Here is a 19783-nt window from a genome sequence, read left to right as displayed (position 1 = left end):
ATTTCGATATATCGCGACTGTGTCATTGAATAACAATGTAATGGTGCCAATGTTCTGGATATAGTTTCATATTGTTTTACGAGGCATAAAATGGATTGACGAAAGTAGTTTTCATTCTAATACGTAAGCATTTGACACGTATCTTTAAACTCTGGACTTTTTCACATGTTTACATTTACACGTTTGGCTTATCATGAAATCACTTTGAAATGTAAATGGTATTATTGATACTTTCATACATTTTAATTTGAATATATAACATGCGATGAGAAGGTGCTAAATTCGGTATATACTCTGTCACGCAATTAATCGGAAATTAATGGGAAACTTTTGTTTAAGCGAAGAAGTTCGTATAAAAAGAATCCATTCCGTTCCTTCATTATCGCCTTAACAATTATTGACGATTATTTCGGGGACATCATTGGAAAATTCATATCACTGCAGTGATAGAAAAAGTACATTTAAAAAATTAGCAATTTTTCAGTAGAGTATTTTTAAAATTTTATATTTTTTTAACTCTGAATTGGAACATTTTAATTAAAATAGTGAATATGCAATTTCTATGCGCCTTCACTTTTTTCCTACGTTGTACTTTCAATTATAGTGTATTTTTTAAAAATATGTCATAAACATTCAAAATTTACTTCAATCTTAATATTTCAGTGTAAATTTCAGTGTAAATTTCAGTATAAATTTTAGATGACAAAACTATGATATTTTTCCATATAAGTAAATGATCTACAATGTGTCATTTTTGTACAAAAACATATTAGTTTTTGTAGTCGATTTCCTTTTATCTCAAAATGTTATCATTGTAAGAAATATGGAGTATATTTAATATCATTTATATATTTGAACATGTGTTTATTGTAAATCTCAACGTGTCGATTTATATGTATCAATACCAACATGGTTGGTACATTTAAAATCCATGATGTTGTATCAACATCAATATGATATAGATTTAAAACAAAAAAACTCATGATGTTAAATCTACACCTATATTTTTTAGAATGTAACATTTTACTTGTGTCACTATTCTGTCAACGCAACGATATATTGTAGAAAATACGATCTCAAAAACACAGGAAGAAAATTCATCTACGCTTTCCGCTCTCTCCGCTCATGTGTCATCTGAAACGAACATGCGAAAAATAATACTCTTTGAATAGATATTAGAACTCATGATACCTAATAGAAAGATGAGATCAGTAAAATAAATTTTCTTTGCGTAAAAAAAGGTGCGACAAAACAAGCTCTTTCAGTGTTTATTCTACATGTATCAATCTTCCGCAAGTCACTGTTGTTCGAAGCAACAGTTTCGAAGGGAGATATCAATTCTTTTGCAGAACCGATCAATCTTATTGTAGCTGGCATGAAGTAAGATATCAAACTCTTCGGGGGGCTGAGTAAGAATTCATGTTGATCTTCGTTGTTTTACTATCCACTTACAATATGTCGCGCGTTTACTTTTCGAAGATATACACATTTTATTTTAAATAAAATAATTTTTTTGGAAGTTTTTACGCGGCGTTGGATTCTTTTTAACTCTTTATTTAAAAATAATATCGTAAAGTGATACTTCGATTATAAAACACGTGCAATTAGCGAGAAAGTTCATCGCGCGTTTGCTTTTTCGGAGATACATTTTATTCGAAATTCTTATTTGAAATAAAGTCATTTTTTCTGCAAATTTTATTTTTTGGTGTTGGAGTCTTTTTAGATTTTTTTTTTTTTAATCGGATATTTCTCTTGTTAAGCTACTTCGATTATAAAATCTATATAATTGGTGAGAAGTTTACTGCGCGTTTTGTAAATAAATGTCGTTATTGCTTGCCGAGATGACAAGAGCTGCAAGCCAGTTTGTCAGCATAATTGGGGCGCGTTTGTCGATTCCGAGTGTGCGTTATTATCAAGTTCGAGGAACTTTCGCGTGGGTATGGGAGATCCGCTTTGCAATATTATAAACGCAGTTATTTGTACGAGCCCTTCCTTCTCTTCATTGAAAGTCGAGACAACCGAACCGTTCTATTAAAATGACAATTGAGCCGCTGAGTAGCGAGCAAGGGTCGACAATTTCGTAGAGCATTTAATTATGAGATCTCATCTCGCAATTTAGAAGATTCTCCAGTGCGACGAGAAAAGTCAATTTCTTCAGTAAAGCGCTTTCGTTTGGCGAAGTACGTCAAAAATAACTGGCGGAAGATCGCTGAAGCGAGTAAAGTACTGATTAAATGTGTACATTAATTTTAAAAATACTCGTGATTAGATGACAAGTACTCGTAGTTGTACTTTAGTCAAGTTGAATTATAATATCAGTAATCTGCTTTTTTAATTGAAAAATTTTAAAATATAAGAAATAGTTTACTCTGAAACTTAGTATTGACACAAAAAAAATAAACAAGAGAGAAAAGGCATTGTTTTAATAGAAATTAACGTGTCTCATTAAATCGATAGCTATATGATGGATTTTGTACCTCAGCACGATGATTTATCCCTCGGGCGACAGTGAACGAACGGACCTGAAACGCTCATTTCCGTTTCAATAACGTTCCAACGGATGTATGCCATTTCAATGCCTGAAAATTTGAAATAGCAGTTTGATATTTTTACATGCATGATCGTATCCTGAACGGAAATATATGGCTTTTTTGTTTATCGATTTCACGTTGATACGGAAATATAAAGCTGTGCCATATTAGCAAGACCGATTTGTTTTCAGCTCGATATTTACATTGTGGGTTTTAAAGGTGGGACACGGTTAGTTAAATATATTTCTCATAGAATTGTTTTCGCGTTTTTACGCGCGGTCGAAGATATCGTCGTTCGGAAACACATTGTGTTAACAAATGGAACAGAATTGATCTTTTCTCTTATCTTTTCCTATGTAATTCCTCACATGTGCTTTAATAATACTTAACGTGAAAAATACTTATGTGTCTAACATATCTGTAACTATTTATCTGTTACTTCATAATATTCATATTTATTTTTGTTTCAACGTATTATATTACTTTGTATACTTTGTATTATATTATTATATTTGAATAATAGAGCATGTAACGATGTATTTTATACAGTTATGTGTAGGAGGTATATTGGCACGTTCGATCCATGGCTATTCGTTTCAACCATAAATCGGCTACGTCACTGAACTCTCTTGAGCCCCACGCCACATTCCTCTACTCCTAGCCGTTATGCTGCGCCAGGAGACGCTTCTCTGATAAAAGTTACTCATACCACGTATATGAATCATGCGAGGTATCGAGTTCACTGTTGCTCTACCTCGAGAGTCATGCGTGTCCTGCAATCGTATGTGTCATCGTAACAGACCTTCCTTGTGATACGGCGCCTATGTCGTCATTTTAAAAAAATGTGCTAGATAGAATATATAACCGAGGGACTCTGAATTTAGATATGACGATATAGCGTGCCATCGGTCACGGTGATTTTTAGAAGTTTCTGTAAAAACCGCAACAGAGTATCGGACAAAAGATTAATAAAAAGGAAAATCGTGTTTCGCGAAAGAAGTAGATTCTATAACGGAAGAAAAAGAGGACTAGAAATAGATGCATATCGTTTTCTTATTCAAAAGTGAAAATAAAACATTAAGTTTCCTAGAAGATGAGAAACTTGTCAAATTGACAGAAAATTATTAACTAATATCAGCAGAAAAATGCATTTTTAATATAATCAAATATCAATTTTGTTATTTTTACATCTCTTTCGAGTTATTTTTTCAACGATTTTTTTTTAAATCGACTCTTTTTGAATTGTGAGATTTTTTATGAAGCTAAATTGATTCACTTTAGATTGATATAATAAAATTACTTAACATGTTCATGAACTTGAGACTCACGTTTTTTAATTGTATCACTTTCGAAATAAAAGAACGATGTATAAAACAGAACAGTTTAAGTTCAAAGTTAAGTTCAAAGTTAGGAATCTCGAAAACAAAAAAGAGTAAATTTTTATATTGTAAATTGTTATATTTATACCGTGTAAAAGACAAAAATGGAAGAATATTTTATAATTAATATGCGCGAGCAGATGTTATTTCCAATTCTACTTTATGGATTTTAAATTCAAATTTAACGTAGATGCATGTTAAAGATAGCTAGACCCGCTTTTAGCGCGAAACATGTTTCCCTTTTAGATAATAGCTTGGTTACCCCATCTAAGTATATAATACACAAGCCAGAGAATATATTAATAGTTAGATAATACATTTAGCCTGTTATGTACACATAAATAACAAAATTATTTTCGACTTTTCTCTCCCTTGTGTTACTATCAAGGTCTAAGCTAAAAGTACACTGAGAGAAAAAAAATAGTTGTGGCAACTATAAAGTATAATTCTAAAATTTAAACTAGTTGCAACTAGTTTTAAAAAATAATAACAACTAAAGTAGTATCTACGAATACTATAAAAATATAGTACAGTACTATAAAAATATAGTATTCAGTACTACTTTAGTTTTTATTATTTTGTAAAACTAGTTGCAAGTACTTAAATTATTAGAATTGTTAATTTAGTAGTTGTCAAAATTTTATTTTTCTCCGAGTGTGGCATTGGTTTTCAAAATGCAATGTTTAAGATTTCTCGTATAAAAAGAATGTTTAACTCGTGACAAGATCATCGATCTGAGGAATCAGATAATTACATACAAGCGGCACATTTGCTTTTACGTTGGGATGCGTGTCTTTAATATTTAACGATGCTTATCCTTTGATAATCCGTTTTGCAAATCTGCGGTTAGTCACATTACTTCGTATGGCGTCAGTTGGCGTCGTTCGCATTAAAATAGTATCAACCTTCCAAGAAAGGCTTGATTCATAGCGCGCTTTGAAAAATCATTCATGAGACCGAGAATTCTCCTTCACAATTTACACAATTTTCACTGAATTGTGTGGTCCGTGTGGTTGTGTGCGTTGGCACGCATTGTCCGGCGGTGAAACGTTTCTTCGAAGTCAGCAGGTTCCTGTCTTTCATTGTGACGTTATCTCTGACAGGATCGGAGATGGTGGTTTACGTTTATACTGATGCCGACTGAAAACGACGACGGTGACACTCCTTGTTGGAAAATGCAATGCGCAGAAATAGAAATGTCGGACGAATACGGTATGTTTTCGCGGAAATACGGAAACTGTCGCTTTTTCCTCGAGTGTCGAGCAAGCTAAAGTCGGTCGGCCGAGTTTAGCGCGGCGACTTTATTCTTCTTACATTAATGGGTACTAAATGTGTCAAGATTTGTTCGGATCAGAATTCTCCGTTGATGATTGGTAAATCCATAACTAGACGCACTGCCTTGATATTAAACCTTGCCTTGATATTTATTTTTAATAAGTTATTAAATTGTTATATCATTTACTAGTTGCATTATATCATTTACTATTTTATATATTATTATTAAACAAATTATATTAATGCGTGATATGTTATTAATTTGCGAGTAATATTTGTAGAAGTCTCAAGTAAATTCTACGATGTTTATGCACAGCTCGTTTCAAATTATATTTTCTTTAATATATGGTGAACGTTAATATACATTAATTAATAGCCAGTATTAAATTAAATTAAAATGTATAAGAAATATATGGAAAATACTTTCCTTTGCATTGTTTTTGGACGAGCTTTACGAGATTCACTGAGACTATTTACCGTGCGAGTCGGCACAAGTTTAATGCAATTCAGCACAATTTAAAAAGCAACGTTTTTAAAAATTGCTGCGTTGGCCATGAAAACATTTTATCTTTTAAAAAATAGTGTTGGTTAGGCACGTAATGTCCAGAGTAGAAACCGGCGCAAATTTAAGAGCAGCATACTTCGTAAATTATTCTCGTAAATTGCTTGAAAATAATATTAAGTTATTTTTTTTAATGATAAATAAATATAATAAGAAAGAAATTGGGTATAAATCTTTTCGCAGGAATGGATTTCTCATATTATCCGTTTTCATGGATAAAAATGATGATATAATAAGATGGATAAAATGACAGCTGTCAAACTAAGTAATTGCATTAAGATCTATTTTCTTTTGATACTTAATAAAATATCTATATAAGGAATAAATTGACCTCACCATATTAATGAAAGATAAAGCAAGAACAGTTTTGTACCATAAATAGCTACGTGTTACGTTGACAGACAGCGCTACATTATGTACATTCCATAAAGGGCACTTACCTTGATTAAGTCTCTAGGCTTATTATGCACCACAGGTATAAACGCTGGGAGAGATGCATCGGATATTGCCGTAACCGAGCGAACATGAAAGGGGTCGTGTGAAACGTTTTAGTGATATTTTCACCAACCGAAATCAATCCTTTTCAAAATATTGATTACTCCACGCGTACACAGGCGTGTGTTCGTGTAATTTTACGGATGTCTTCCTCGGATACGAAACATACGTTCGATTCGATGCAGCTTGTTTGCCCCATCCGAGTTGGTACACATATTACGTCGTATACGTGCGTGTTTTCACTTCTGTTGGCGGGAAAGTGCACACTGTAATCTGATTTAAAGTCCACTCTGAGTGTGGCACCGTTGACTGTGGCCTTAGGATGTAAGAGCAGCACGCAATGGAGATCTACGTGACCGATAATGGCCAGGGCATGCGGGGACTTTTTTCCCCCCCTCTCTCTCTTTTTCTGTCTACGTAAGAGATGTTTTATTTCGTGCATAACGCTCTTTATACATTCGGATCATTAGTGACGTTACTTCGAGGACTTATCGAGCGTCATAACGAAGCGCGGTCGACGTCGCAGTCGTCAATCAAAACGATAAGGCGTTTTAGCCGGTGCTTATTTTAACTTCCTTGAATTTATCCCCGTGCAACTTTCTCGTCTCGCCGTTCTCTACAGCTTTATTTACCTTTTTCTAACATAAAGGAAGAAATCTTGTGCATTTGCAGACAGAGGCACGGAAGGCGAAACTCTTGGCTCTCAAATCTCTGAGCAGAGTATAAGACAATATACTATTCCTTTATATTTTTCTCTTGTGTTATTCCTCTATACATATCAAATGTAAAAATTGGGTTTAGAGCTCCCATTTTTTGGTTCATTTGCTCAGTTTGTTTGCTCTCCAATAATCTTTTTCTTCCTGCCTTTTCACCCATGTGCATGAAGCATCGTTTGAACTGAACGGACCGCGAAAGGTACAGATTGAGTTGAAGCTTTCTAAATCCCCATCGATCGTTCGTAATGGACGAGACGACATAGCGGGATGACTATATGAATTTTTAATACGATCACGTTGAAATCATTATGCCTTGTCAGCGCGATTTACAATCCCCGTCGTGTGCGCGTAATGTAAGACTTATGAGACCTTATCGTGCTTCGAATAATAATGCTTCCTATGTATAGAAAGCTACTTCAAATTCCTCGGACGTCGTCAAATAAGAGCGACGAGCTGCTGAGCGTCGAAGGAAAAACATCGCGCCGGAAGTTAATTCGATTCTCGTACTTCTCCTTGTATTTGCAGCTTTAACAGCAAAATGAAATCTAACAAGACACTTGCAGTCGCTGTAAAATGTCTTAAATCTGCGATCCGATGTATACGAAATTTTCTTAATGCTTATAATCTCTACAGAGAAGAAAATATTTATATTTCTTTTTTGCATTATGTCTTAAATTCTTGGAAATTTAGTATGTTACATTTCAAGTTTAGAAATTAGCGAAACATAATAAGGAAAATTCTTTCAATCTTCAATAGATTTTCAATTGATAGAATTTTACAGATTTCTGAAAGGATTATCAATTTTTATGACAGTCTAACCATTTAAATCTTCGGACTCTTAATTTTTTACATTTAATCGTTCGGAAATGTATCAGAAGTTTCTGAAACTATTTGGAAAGAGTTTAAATTTTTTATTGTAATATATTGAAATTAATTATATTGAAATTTAAAATATAAAGTGCTTTTTAAAATAAAAAAAGAATGCTGTTCAAATTGTATGAATTTTTTATGTATAATATTTTATCAATGCATTTAATATTAAAAATATAAATATTTGTAGCAAATTTTGTGAAATTTAATTTGGAAAAATTAACTAAAACTTAATTGAGGATTTTAGATATCAAATTTTGCAAATTAGTATGCCTTTGTTTATTATTCTTTTTGTTCATGATTATTTAATAATTCTTCTGCGAATAATGTATTATCATTCTAAAGTTTTACAGATTATTCAGAGGGGGGAGGGAAAAACGTGTTTGAAATATTGGGCCGTTCTATCGTGGCGGGATAACAAGGGCTTCTAGCGGCCGAGCAACAAAGCTGGTAATTGTTGTTGGATTTAGTATAGCCATGATCTTCCCGAATGTGCGCGTTTATCACGGTGCACTTTTGTTCCTTCGTCCCTCCGCTGTCTCGCAATAAAAACATTTAAGAATACTCGCGGAAGATAACGCATGAAAAAAATTATTTTTTTTTTCCACGTGCGGATATTACAGCGAGATTATGTTATGTATAATTAATGGGGTCTCGAGTCTCATGCTATTACCGTAATTACTTCGATTATCATAATCGTTATTGCGATTATGTACTGCTACCGCGTGCTATTACATAAATACACTGAGGAAATTAACCTTTTTAATCATGCCGCGCTGTTGTTATATCAGTTTAATGAAATTTTTACTCACCATTGAATAGTATATGCACAACTAAATATCGTAAGTAATTTAATTCTCATTCGTTGAATCACTTTTACATTCCGGTGAAGTACAATATTTGCAAAAGTTTCTTAACTCGCCTTATTCACACGTATAAAGTGCATATCACCTGCAAATATTACATTGAAAAAAGTAAAAAGATTTAAGACCTCACAACGTTTTCTAATATTAGTAATAGACAACGTACTTATCGTATGCACAGAGTGCTCTTTATATTATGCGATATGTGTTAAGTATACATTATGCGATATAGTATATCGAATTTAACGCTTCTCACGTATCTTCAAACAGATATTGCAGGACGTATCGAATGATCCAGTTTTGAAAGCTAGGAAATTGTTAAAGATTTTCAATCATTTGTAAACTTTCTCGAAGTCCAAGAAATGTGAGACAGTTAATACATACATACGTTATTGTATATATTCGTTAATCTAACGTTAATTCATTTTATCGCTTATTTGCGATGTAGAAGGTCCAAATCGAGCAAACGAGAGCAGATGAATGCTCATCGAAGCAAGTTGTTTATTTGTATTCGTTCATCCTCGTATGTTTGGTCCTGAATCTAGTTTAGCACTGGCAGCTACATTTTATATTGGATTTAATCGCTTGTCCAAGAAAAACTTTGTAAAGTTTCTTGAAAATAAAAACGCTGCAGAACTTTACGTTCAATCCGTTAAAAATAGAAAAGAGAATATTAACTGAGTTTTCAGTGTGCAAAGTATTTATATAACAAGAAATATAACTCGAATATTATGTAGATCAGTGTTGAAAATAATGTCATGCTTGGAAGTATGATATATTACTTCGCTCGCAACAAGTCAAAATAAACAATGGGGTTTTCTTATGCATATCAATTTAGATACTAGCAGGAGTCCGTAAAATTGTAGTTAAACCCGATGCTTATTTATATGACATGCCATTATTCTTGCGCACTCCGTGGAAGGTGAAGATTGATATAAACGAACTGTTCAAATGTTTGATTAGATTGCATACTGTTTACAGTCACAAATTTAATGCAGATGATATGTGAAAGCGTGTATGTTATTTTTATATAAATTGTTTCAAAGCACGTAGTTTTTTCTTCAATCTTGATCTATTTTTATTTAGCTTTTTATGAGCATTGACGTCATATGTTATTAACATAGTTGCAATATGAGCCTGTATTCAACTCATATAAAAAAAAGAATTCATTATATAGTGCTTTAATATGCTGATTTCTTCGCATGACGATGACATATGGCATCGTATGACAATTAAAGATATATTGCATTCTTTGCGTCCTTGTGTAATCCGACACTTAATTACTTTTCCACGGTGGCTACTAGTCTTACATAAGATATCCAGTTCTCGATCTTTAAACAACAAGATCTAATTCCAGTCATGTTGCATCGTAGAATGCAGAGTACAATACGCAAATATGTCATTCTCAATATTTTTTCCATTTAGAATTTTCTATATTTGCAATCACACATACATCATCATCGTATAAATCATGTTTTCCTATATCAAATCTGATGCATTGCATAATATCTTACAATAAGTTTTACCATTAGTCGTTTTTATGTGCGTTCTATCAAGATAAATGGTTTCACAATTCTTATATAGATAAAAATTTTAATTTTATATATATATACACGGAGAAAAAATAATTAATTTAGTTTGTCTTGATTTCTTTCAATGAAGAATGTATGTATTTAAAATATTAAATTTAATATTATATTTAATTTAAATACATACATTCTTCATTGAAAGAAATAAAGACAGCTACATTAATTTAATGAGATGAACTTTTTAAATCAGTGTATATAAAAAAAAATGTACTGTATAAACTACTTTACATATGGCTAAACAAAAAAATAAACTGATCACAAATGAAGCTATGTTGTTTATAATAATTTAACGATTACATCTCTTGATGTATGTTTGACGCGAAATGAAAATAGGATTGTATAGAGCATGATTGATGATGATTAATGGTAATCGAGCACGATTTGAGTCACATATAATAATATTTATCATCAAACATTGACTATTACATTCACAATAGCAACGTGTTAATTTTGAATAATTTCGTACGTGAAAGTGCATTGCAAAAATATTTTTGTAAGAAATTTTAAATCGCATTCTCGTGTTTATGTAAGTATTATTAATACGTATATCTCTGATAGTGTAAAACGTGATTAAATTCAGGATGTTTTACCAATTAAATATTTAGTCTCATTGCCGTTGGCTGCTTTTCTCCTGAACAAACAACTCGGAAAACTCCACTTACCACTTCGATTGTACTTCGGGCAGAATCTGAATATCGGAAATACATCGGCCGTTAGTTCGACAGCTTCTAATATGAAAATGATTAAAATGTTGAGAGAAGTCCCGAGTAAGAAAGTTAGATTAAAGGCAAAAGTTCAAGTGAGATCGACTGGCCCGATGTTTGCCGAGATCGAGCTCGAATCAAGTCCGTGAGCTGCATTTTTCATATAGGCATTAATCAACGTCGTACAAATCGACACTATTTCCTGCAGGGGCGTGTAATGAAATAGCTACCAACAATATGTTCGGGTATGCGGAAAGGCAGATTTGAGATAAGCATGATTAATCAAAATTCGTCTGTATTTCTAACGGAATAATAATTTAGTTAATTCTAAAGATACTAGAATGCATTATTAGAAAAATATTATCGTGACATGTTGATATATATATATATATATGCACGAATGTATGTCATGAAAATCAGGTAATATTGCTATAAATACTATAATACCAGAAATTTAATATATCGCTGAATCGTTAGTATATTCCTGACATTTAAATATTACATAGTAACATAGACATTTATGGTCACACCAATCCATGCAATAGCTATTATGCAGTTAACGCAATGAAAAATTATTGAACCGTGGTTTTTCCAATGTGTGTAATAATGGGAAGCGTGTTATTCACCCTGCGCGTAACAAAAAAAAATTGGAACACGTGCAATTTTTCTCGCGGCTCAAAATAGGGCAAGAAGTGCGTTTGCGTGTATTAAAGTTGTATATGCGCAACGTATAATTCTGTCGATATTCGCCTCTGTTCCACGTATACTTGTCCGCGATTCGAAGGCTTGACATTCGCGAGATTATTTCTATCGACGCTCCATAAACCCGTAATGTGCGAAATGCTGAAAATATACGCGAAATTGCGCAGATGCACATCGAAAACGTAGCCGAATGGAGAGATACGAAGCATCCAGGAGGCTGAAGTGAATGCTATTGTAAAGGTAAATATATTTCTGCCCGAGAGAAAGAAAGAAAACGGTAAATGCGTGTACATGGTTACCTGATTTATATAAAAAGTGATGTTTTCCATACTTTGCGTCGTTTGTATGAATGTAGCTATGGTAATTTAGCTTGAGCGAAGATATTTTCTTGACGGTGAAAAAATAGTAAAAACGTAAGAATGTGTCAGTGAATCGCCATTTATTCTGTACATACTGATTCTTTGAACACCATTAAAGATTAGGAAAAATTTGTGTGGAATTACAAATTGGAGATTAGAATTTTTCGAATTAAGTCAATGGGACAAGATTAAAATTATTTGATTAATTACATTCTGTTTTCCAACTCTCAATTTTCCAACCCGTGATAATTTGAGAATTTTGATAATTTGAGAAACGACATATCATCGTAACAATTTATCACGAAAATTCAATTATACAGCCAGTATACAACCGTGGGAAAAGCAATTTGTAAGAACGCCCATGATATCCTATTGCAGGTCAATAGATTCATTGTTCGCTAATTTGATAAATCATCAAATGGACTTAATTGAAATTCTGAGCACACATGTATCGCCAAACATATACACAAAGAATCACTTCTTCATTCGCATTCCTTTGATTCGCTATCAGTTTTGCATATGTGTGAGTCATGCTCGCCTTGATTTTTAATATCCAGTAAATCGCTTGCGATATAAAGCAAGTCTTATACCTATTCACGACGCAAATGCATTAACATTAACATTAAGGTACCATTAAAATCGAGGTCACGCCCGATCTCACTCGCAGTACCTTCGTGCACTTCTTTTTACTTGTGAATATGCAATGAATACGACTTCTCTTCTTTTCGGCCCAAAGCAATTTTGCGATATGTTTTATTTAGATTTCTTCCCTGAGGATGTTAAATTTATAAAACAAACAATTCGCGTGAATCATCGTTTACATAAGTTGCTGAGGGAATTGTGATGCGAAGTGTTATACAATAAACATTTGACGCGCAGAATTGTATTAGCATGTGACCACACATAATATTGACTTGGCAATCGTTCCATCAGCTTGAATTTCAAGATGATATTGCGTGCGACTTACGACATGTAAGATCACGCCTACTAAGTTCGGCCCTACTTGTAGTCGAATGTGCAAATTTTAATGGGCTAAAAGGGTGCGTAGAAGGGCGCCTGCGCCCTTCCGGCAATAAATTTCTTTTCTACCGTTATATCTCGTTTTTTATCGATCGATTAACCGCAGTTGAATGTGAAGTAATTCTACTTATCGCGAGAAATACCGTAAAAGGGATTAACGATTGTTCCAATTTCACATCTCTATTCAATTAAAATGCTCGAGTTAAATTAGTCCTAAATCTCTTTGAACACGAGATTCGGCTTCCAATATTTTATTTATTACATATATATGTGTAGTATGAAAAAGAACATTTTTTATGCACATATTTTATGATATAAAATTGCATTTTCTAGACAATTATGATAAATTCATGAAAGGCGATAGGTATAGTAATAAAAAAATATCTGGTATGCGTGCGTCATTATTTTATATATAATAATATCAATCACCGATGTGAATCTAGCGCCTTTACTTTATCAAAAATAAAAATTAATACCGTAGCGCGTTTGTACTTCGTTTGTACCTGTTTGTACGATCATTATTTCGTTTGTACTTCAAAGGGTTTGAACATAGTGTGTTTCAAAATTTCGAAAATGCCAAAAGGTTAAGTCGGCCTATTTCCAGGCCTTTAATAAAAGAGTACAAACGATTCTGTTTCAAATGGCATAAATGAAATTAAAAAATCTTAAAGTTGCGCGCTGACCATTTTTATTTTTTACTTTTTGTTTTTTACTGTTTGAGGTGCAAACGAAATAATGATCGATACAAACAGGTACAAACGAAGTACAAACGCTACGATATTAATTTTTTACTTTTGATAAAAGGCACCAGGGTCATATCAGTATATCAATCGTGCTCACTTTTTATCAAATTTCAAAGTTATACGTCAATATTGGAATGAATCAGAAAGGAGTCGGTACGCAGTTCGTGTTTTTAATTATTAAGTCAATTATTATTTTCCAATTTAGCACAGCATCGTCGTATCGTATCTACCAATATTTTTTCCGTTTTGTCGAGGAGGCGCGGCCAGCGAAGCGGAAGTAGAGAAACTTGTGCGAGATTGGAAGAGTGAACGCTCCATCGAAACGCTCTTGTTTCCTTTTTTTTTGTGCCACTGGCTCGATAACCTATAGTAGGTATTTGGATTTATTTAGTTTGGTTTACTGAGTAGGGACGGAGATAGGGGGAATGGCTGAAAATTCATTAGCATATGTACGACGCAGTTATTTTTGCCGTTTCTCCCTTTGGTACGACTCGAGACCCGAATACTAAAATACACAAAATTCGACCATTTAATGCTGGGGAATTCCTGGTATTATTGTGTTCAGATAATCCATCGTCGATATATCCTGCGCGAATTCCTTTCATGAATTTAACGCAGCCGTCTGATGAACATGATTTTACAAACGATGTGCATGTCTATCCATCTCCTATATAATGAAGACCTCATTCATTGTAATATATTATACTGCTATTGATTAATATTCGCTGAACTTATAATCGACGTGATATTATTTAATGCGCACATGTTGCTGCAAGAATAATGAATATAATTTTATTTTTTTAGTCTAAAATTCTCTCTCTCTCTCTCTCTCACTCTCTCGATTAAAAATATATACGCGACTATGTATAGAAAGAAGACCGTGTTAATTTTGAAAATACTTTAAAGTTGGTTCAATACTGTGCAAGCTTTTATTTTTATGGAATAGTTTTTATCACTGACACACTATCTAAACTACATTTTTACATGTTCAGGTTTAATAAACCTGAAATAAATAAACTCGCACGATTTTTTTTTTTTTTTGTAAAAGTTTTCCGGATTTATTGTCGCTTTCTAATCTTATTCAGTCTGTGAATCGAGAATGGCATAGAAATGAAAAATCGTTCGAAAAACCTCTATTGATATGCGATATCAAATTTGATGAACAAAGTTCTATTTCGGATTGTATGCCGAGAATAGAAAAACGTGCGATTTTTCCTTGGCGCGAACCAGCTGCGCACGAGTTGTGTATTTATTTTATGCTTCCCTATACCGACGGCTTTACTTTTTCGAAGCTGTTTGCTCCATTTTCCCACGGCTACTACGCCCAGCTCGTTAAGCGTGTATAACACGTATATGCAAACATACAGTCCAATTACGGGAGTTTGTACATAATGATCTAATTGCGATATCGAGAAGCAAATTGGCTATGCTTCACGCTCTACTCGCGTAACTGGTTGGTATCGGCCGATGTTAAGTTCCGGATCGCGAGCATTGAGCGTCCATGCGAGCTTCCGGAGTGTGCTCGACGAGCTAAAGATGCTCGTGCTAAAATATTCATGCTTCATAAAAGCGAGCAGCATCGTGCGTCGGCCGTTTCCGAGCACGATATAAAATAGCAAAAGCGGGGGATGTGCGTACGGAAATCGCTCGCAAGATCCGGAAGATCCGGAAAAATCTTGAATGAATCTGCTATTAACGCGGTACAATTTTGCTTACGACGAGATCTGGAATTTTGATCCTCGGAAAATCGTTCAAATCATTGGGTGAAATGTTGGTTGTACAAGATCGGGATATTAATGGGAATTAATGAATATTAGTCAAATGATGGTTTACTCAATTAGACTAACATTGTCCATTTAACTCTTAAATCGTCAAGTTTACGTCGCGCGACGTTCGGTGTGACAATTATCACAATTTGATCATTTAACATTGCCATGAATGTTACCGGCAAATTTAATAGCGTACCGGTGTGTACATACATTACTGTTCCAAATCGGGATTACTAACCAAATTACCTACATAACTGCTTGTTATTATGCGGAATTAGCCCATAAGCTTTCGGTCAGCGATTTACTTCTCCGATTGGAGCCTTTTGTAAATTCAAAATGTAATTATACCGGTGAATCGTTATTCGACTTGATGCCTGAGATGATGGTAATTTTATGGCGCAATTATGACAAACTCATTTACAAACACCGTCATCGTAATTCCTTCTTTGCCCTTCGCCTTGAGAAATTTAGTGAGCAACGTTATTTTACCATCGAGGACAACGTCGTGCCCAATTTATTTCGGCTACTGAAGGTCTTCTCGAAACGAGACAGTGTATTCGAGATAGTGTATCGATAATTCAAGATGTCACGAGTTTGTACAGTGCGTAACGGATAACTATACCGACATTGCCGCAGATAATCTTTCATTCAGCGTACCGTTACGAGCTTGCAGGAGTCATTTGTGTAACGAATCGCGGACAGTTGTTCGCTCGCGCACAATCGATTGGTGCGCCGAAGCGTGGAGTCGTTTGTAAGCTAGAAACTTTCCAAACTGTTTTCCTTGCTTCCGTAATTTCCTCATCCAATATTCAAAGAAAATATTCGTCTGAAATAGTCATCTACTTTTGAAATATTCATTTATTTATGCGACATGCTATTACGTCACTCGAGCGATAAATTTTTCGTATTGAACATTAAATTTTATTATCCAATGATATTATCTGTGTGTATAGCTGAATTAAATTGATATCTTAGTAACTTTAATATCGTATCTTTATAGAGTATCCTTAACAGTAAAGCTGTATCACCATTGTACAATACAATTGACGTTTCTCGAATGCCAATATGAGGGATTTCCCTGAGGATTGCAAACTACTTGCAGAGTGGGGGCACGTATGAACCGATAGTGGCGATCTATCGGTTAATGTTAATACGTGTGCGTGTCAGAATTGGTTCCCGTTGCTCAAGCACATTTGCACAATAGTTTCTGGGTCTTGTCCCCAAACTCCAATATAAGACGTTGCGAATGCGACCGAATTTACATATGCAGATACATATAAGAGAACATTACCGTTCTATGTTACTGCTCGTACAATCTTGTTTGCCAATATTCCATGATGTTAATTTGGAATAAAAGAGAGGAAAATTACATTCCAACTGTAAATGATCGTGTCATACGTATTTCAATAATATGAAAATCGTTTCGTGAAAGCAAAATGCGTGTGTATACAGTAGTGAGAATATTTTATTGATATAAGCATTTCTTTATAGAAGGCAGGCAGTATAAATAAATGATTTCGTAATCCGCTACATGTAAATTATTAATATGTTATTAAAAACAAGTAGGACGCATGTGAGTGTACAATTTTATCTTTTTATAGTTTGTTTTTTAATTATTGATTTTCTTCGTTTTTAAAGTAATTTATCAAAATTAATAGAGGTGAAAAATTGAGTTATTTTTACATATGTGGTATTATGTATGTACTATATGTATTATGTACAATCTCAAAGATGACGATTCCAAAAAGTTCCGCATTTTTTATAATAAACAACAAAAATTGAAAAAGTAACAGTCGAAATTCTATTTGGATTGTAGAGCATAAAATTCTGCTAGAAATAATGAGAAATGTCGCTGGAATTGTGATAAATTATCGATACGACTTTTTTCCAAGTGCAGTAATGTCTTCTACATTTAAAGTCTATTAAAATTGGTAATTGTCAGAATTTTCAAATTATATATATTAATACAATTCGAACAGTACTAACGGAAGTTGGACGTCTTATAAGTTAGCGGAACAAAATAAGCAGAATTCTTTTAAATTCATATTTTTATTTGTTTATTTGTGTGCGTTAAAAAGTTGTCAAAGAAAAAAATTTATTCCGCTAACTCATAAAACATTAGCTTTACTTACATAGGTATTTCTGTTTTATAGGAATTGTATAATAGATTCAAATTTAGAAAAGCTTGTGAATTTATCACATTTTTCATTTTCAATTTGATTTTCTGCATTTATTTATTCTGAATGCAATTTGTTATGCATTTATAATTTACTTTAATATATTGAAAATTTTTTTTCTTTTTTTGGACAATAATATATGCTGATCATGACATAATTAATGTAAACGGTAAAGAGGTATAAATGTACATTTATATTATATTTATATTTGGAAAAAATATATTTATTAATTAAATATCTTATGATGGCGAGTTTAAAATCATATATGTAATAATTAAACAAACATCAAAAGCTTTGCTTTATATATTTGATTATAATAATTATAATAATAAATTAGTAATTTATCATAATATTGCAAATAAGATACAATAATAAAACGCTTGCGACTTAATTTGCATTTTACATCCACTATTTACATTTTCGACTTTGTGTGGTTATAAAGATAACTCAAGTTTCACATTAATTAACATAGATTTGTTTATTTCGAAATTATTGTAGCAGAATTACCAATAAATATCCACTACCTTCAGTAAACATAATCCTGATTTACGATTATATATAATCAGAAATTGATAGCACGCATCTTCATTTTAAAAAATATATAATTACTTGAACTTAGATTCAGGTCACTTGTTGCACCTATTGCGTTACCAGATCGGTTAGAAATATATAGTAACATTATTTACACGACGAAAAGAGTGACTGTAGAATTACAATTTAACGATTTCGAAATGAAGGGGCAATGCTAAGCAAACATTATTTCGTTCTTTCAAAGCCACCGATGTTCGAAGTTCTGACACAAAAATATGGCACAGAAACTTACACAGTTTCTACTGCGTCTTCTAGCATCTTTACGGCTTAACGATAACAGTATACAGTCGCGTAGAGCGTAGTTCGCGCCAGTTAACGAAAGGGTCGTTATGTATTGTAAAATAGTCGAGAGAGGTTATAAAGATCGTCACGATACATATGCACGAAGTGGTATGGCACGGTCGTGATATTTTTACGTTTTCTCAAATAATTTCCGGTAGGTGAATCGACTTAACGTACTCCTTCGTACACGGAGGCTGGGGCAAGTCGTCCTATATCTTTCCTCGTCGATTCCGGCTCAGTTCGAGTCTACGGCGTGCGGGTGTGTGTCTCAACTCTCGAGCTCCGAAGATCGGCACGTGCAATAGCAATTTCTCAGGAACTTTACAATCCCCGGCTCCACTCGACGCGAGAGCTTTCCGTTCTGAGCGCGAGAGACGAGGTTGGATCGTTTCCTCCTTTTCAACTGCGCCACTCGCACGCGCACGTTCTACAGCAAGTTGCATATAAAAGTCCGTGCTAATCGACGTTCGTATTACCTCGTTTCGAAATCGGTATTACGTCGTATGTTCCTGCAATTGGCGCGCTTGAATTATGTATAAGCCGTTTTGTTCAAAACTTATTTGTTAATTTTTGATTAAATCTCGATTAAATAGTATTTTTTTCCACTACACAGGTAATCTCGATAAATGATTTTTTTGTCATATATGTATTGTGTATCTATATTGAATTATTAGATCTGTCAGTTACATATACACACATACATATATACAAATATTCGAATTTCATCTAGCACACTGAAAATGTATTCTGATAATACATAGGCTTAAAGAGTAGTATAACGATCCGACGAACGGATTTGGCATCAACGTACATTGCTTCTCTGAACATTAAGAGGATTTAATATGATCAAAGTACGGAATAAAAGCATTAACATTTACCGACATAACATATAATGATTTGCAATATTGTAAAAAATTTTAATTTTGTCAATTTCGTTTGATTTTTTTCATTTATATTCGTTATAGAATTTATTTTGTAAAAGTACCTATTTTTGAATTATGTTTATGTCTTATTATATACATTTTTAAACAGTAATAAAAGGGTAGAAGATATAATTATAAAATTATCTTATATATTGTTAGTGAAGTATAACAATATATATATTATATTATTGTCGATATACTAGAAACACAGTGATTATTGTCTTAATTCAATG

The 19783-nt window shown here is 33.3% G+C and overlaps 2 long non-coding RNA genes across 2 annotated transcripts in view; one reads left to right on the top strand and one right to left on the bottom strand.

Moving 5' to 3' along the window:
* The window catches only part of LOC147908771 (uncharacterized), a 98519-nt gene that overhangs the window by 3194 nt on the left and 75542 nt on the right, over nt 1-19783 (top strand). The gene's annotated exons all lie outside the window — the stretch shown is intronic.
* Nucleotides 1-19783, bottom strand: part of LOC147908772 (uncharacterized) — a 73531-nt gene that overhangs the window by 34766 nt on the left and 18982 nt on the right. The window contains exon 1 of the long non-coding RNA XR_015546038.1: nt 2478-19783. This exon is cut by the window's right edge and continues 18982 nt beyond it. This is a non-coding gene — a long non-coding RNA (uncharacterized LOC147908772). The remainder of the gene's footprint in view (nt 1-2477) is intronic.

The sequence above is a fragment of the Acromyrmex echinatior genome, chromosome 8 (genome assembly GCF_024713525.1).
Source record: "Acromyrmex echinatior isolate Ae372 chromosome 8, ASM2471352v2, whole genome shotgun sequence".
NCBI lineage: Eukaryota > Metazoa > Arthropoda > Insecta > Hymenoptera > Formicidae > Acromyrmex > Acromyrmex echinatior.
The sequence above is the reverse complement of the archived record's forward strand: the minus strand, read 5'-3'. Positions and strand labels throughout refer to the sequence as shown.